We start from the raw sequence: 3,151 nt of genomic DNA, 5'->3' as shown, positions 1-3,151 counted from the left end.
TGGGAAGATATTTTCATTGGTAGGAGAAACTAGGACATGAGGGCACAGCCTTAGAGTAAAGGGAAGACCCTTTAGAATGGAGATAAGGAGAAACTTCTTCAGCCGGAGAGTATTGTGTCTGTGGAATTCACTGCCACAGAAGGCTGTGGGGGCCAGATCATTGAGTATATTTAAGACAGAGATAGATAGGTTTTTGATTGTCAAGGGAATCGAGCGTTATGAGGAGAAAGAAGGAGAATGAGGTTGGGAAACTTTATAAGCCATGGTTGAATGGTGCAGCAGACTCAAAGGGCTGAATGGCCTAATTTCTGCTCCAATGTCTTATGGTCCATTGTGGCCTTATAGACTAACCCTTGTATTTCACCCTCTATAGAGCATTAAGAAGTATCTGGCTTCAATCAGTGACCAGTCGGACCTTAGCACTGAGGCTGGGAGCACTAGACGCAACATCAAGAAGAATCGATACAAAGACATCCTGCCATGTAAGACCCCTGTATTTGAGGCTGAAAGGTGGTTTTGAACTGGATGCTAGGTAAGGTTAAGTGGCTGTGGGGACCACAGTGGGCAAGAGGAGGAGTTGCTGTAGTCGGCACATCAGTTCTTGAACAAGGGTTGAGGAATCCCAAAAGGTGTGTGGTAAGCCGCCTTCTTGAACTGCTGCACTCCCTCGCCCCGTGTGGTGTAGGGACACCCCACATAGTGCCCCGCTAGGGAGGGAGTTCCAGGATTCTGATCCTGGTGACACTGAAGGAACGGCCAGTATCGTTCCAAGTCGGGATGGTGTGTGGGGGTCTCGGAGGGGAAGTTGCAGGGGGTGGTGCTCCCCCTGCGTCTGCTGCCCCTCATCCTTCCAGGGGGTTTATGAGGTGGTGTTGGAGGAGCCTCGGTGAGTTTGCTGCAGTGCATCTAGTAGACGGTACACACTGCTGCTGCCGCGTGCTGGTGGAGGGAGTGAGTGTTGGAGCTCAGCCAAGCATTCCTAATGTGACCATCTGCCGCTGTGCGTTGGTGGTGGAGGGAGGGAGCGTTGAAGCTCGGGAGTAGTTGTGTCATTCGAGCGGGAGTGGTGCTGCTTCGTACCTGGATGGTGTCGAGCTTCTCGAATATTGTCGGAACCGCACCCATCCAGGCAAGTGGGGAGTAATCCATTGCACTCCTGACTTGTGCCTTGTCAATGGTGGGACAGACTTTGGTTGGTGGGGGGGTTGGGGTGTGGTGTTCGAGGTCAGGAGGGCAGTTACAGCATGCTTGCTGGCAGTATCTGAGGAGTGGCGAATGGTGCTGAATGTTCATGAATATCCACCCCCCACTTCACCCTCTGACCTCTATGTTGCAACACCCACACTCCCTCGCAAGGCAGTGCTTGAACTGAGTGATGCCACGGTCAGCGCACTGGCTGTTTGCTTGGCCCTGACACAGCGGCTGGGTTTACAGAGGCTCCATAACAGATCCTGGCACACTTCAGTGACCAATGGTTCCGAGCTATGGGGAGGAGCGGTAGGGGGAGAAGGAAGGTACAGATTAATCCTGATCTCTCATGGTTGTTTGTTTGGTGGGGGGCGGGTGCGGTGGGGATTTGTGTGTTCCTCTTTCAGATGACCAGACTAGGGTGCCTCTGACGCTGCTCGAGAATGAAGGGTATTCTGACTACATCAATGCCAACTTCATCCGGGTAAGTCCCGGCACTGCACGCGCCAGGGAGACCACTGCTTCCAGCCTGATGTCGAGGGAGGGGAATAATTAGGATTCCAGGACTCTGAGGGGAGGGGTGCCCCGATGATTCAGAAGGGTTCAGAGGGATATGGGCCACGGGAGTAGGTCAGTTTGGGAAAACTGGTCAGCACGAACGAGTTGGAGCAAAGCGTCTGTTTCCGTCCTGTATGACTTTGAGTATCAAGTGATTCTCCAAAAGTCATGTAACCTGTAATGGCCACGCAGTTGACCTTTGATCTTCAGACTGGATGAAGAGCAAAGGTCAGGAACATTCTCGGCAAACAACAGCACCCAACGTCTTTTGGCTGGGCTCAGCGTTCCCGAAAATGCACACAGTCTTGACGTTGACCAGGCCTTCCTGCGTTTGAACACGGCATGCTTGCATCTAACCTGGTGTGGAGTAGTTAGGCCACAAGACCCATCGAGCCCCCTCCGTCATTTAGTTAAGGTGAGAGTACATGGGACTATGGTCTCGGCCTCATTCTGCCCAACCCCCATCGATGTTGGGCGCTGTCAGGGGGTTGGCGCCGAGGGAGCGGGCGCTGTCGGGGGTGTCGGCGCTGAGGGAGCGGGCGCTGTCAGGTGGGTCGGCACCGAGGGAGTGGGTGCTGTCTGGGGTTCGGTGCCAAGGGAGCGGGCGGTGTTGGAGGGTCGGCGCTGAGGGAGCGGGCACTGTCGGAGAGTCAGAGTGACCTTTCCTTGTTTTGTCCACTGCAGGGCATTGACAGGGATAAGTACTACATCGCCACCCAAGGTCCCCTGGGGCAGACTGTTGTGGATTTGTGGAGGATGATTTGGGAATATCAGGTCAAGGTGAGATCCTAGTATTTTGCCCTGTTGCCAGCCCGTGCCCCAGTGTGGGGCTATTTGATTGTGATGTACGTCGCCACTGGAGGGCCATGTCCCTTCCATCCCACTATCCCTGCCCTTCTAATTCAGACTTCACCACCTGGAACATTGAAAACATTGGCCGCTCAACCTTCATCCTAACACTGGCAGCAGGGGCAATGGGTGTAGAGGCAAAAAGTGGGTGGGGGAGTGAAGCCACCCACCCACCACATACCCTGGGCCAAGTTGGACCCCAGAAAATTGCCCTAGGCGTGAGCATGAAACACACGTGCTGTGCATAGTGAAGCAGGCACCCCAGAACAGGATCCATTGTTACCCATGTCACCCGTTGCCCCAGTGCCAATCCCTGCCTCTGTCCCCCAGTATCGCTGCAGCCCATTTCTACAAATCCTCATCCAATGCCCCTCTTGAACCTAGCCCAACACATTTCCAGGCAGAGATAACAAGGTGTAGAGCTGGATGAACACAGCAGGCCGAGCAGGAGCCTTCCTGCTCCTCTGATGCTGCTTGGCCTGCTGTGTTCATCCAGCTCTACACCTTGTTATCTCAGATTCTCCAGCATCTGCAGTTCCTACTATCTCTGAAACAT

The 3,151-nt window shown here is 53.9% G+C and overlaps 1 long non-coding RNA gene across 1 annotated transcript; it reads left to right on the top strand.

The window, feature by feature from the left end:
- The first annotated feature begins 371 nt into the window (after positions 1 to 371).
- LOC125487728 lies at positions 372 to 2,533 on the top strand. The gene is made up of 3 exons (XR_007266079.1): positions 372 to 482; positions 1,596 to 1,672; positions 2,431 to 2,533. It is a non-coding gene; the product is annotated as an uncharacterized LOC125487728 (long non-coding RNA).
- The last annotated feature ends 618 nt before the right edge of the window (positions 2,534 to 3,151 follow it).

Source organism: Rhincodon typus, chromosome 44 (genome assembly GCF_021869965.1).
Source record: "Rhincodon typus isolate 14 chromosome 44, sRhiTyp1.1, whole genome shotgun sequence".
NCBI classification, from domain to species: Eukaryota; Metazoa; Chordata; class Chondrichthyes; order Orectolobiformes; family Rhincodontidae; genus Rhincodon; species Rhincodon typus.
Note: the sequence above shows the minus strand (reverse complement) of the source record. Positions and strands in the feature narration are given on the sequence as shown.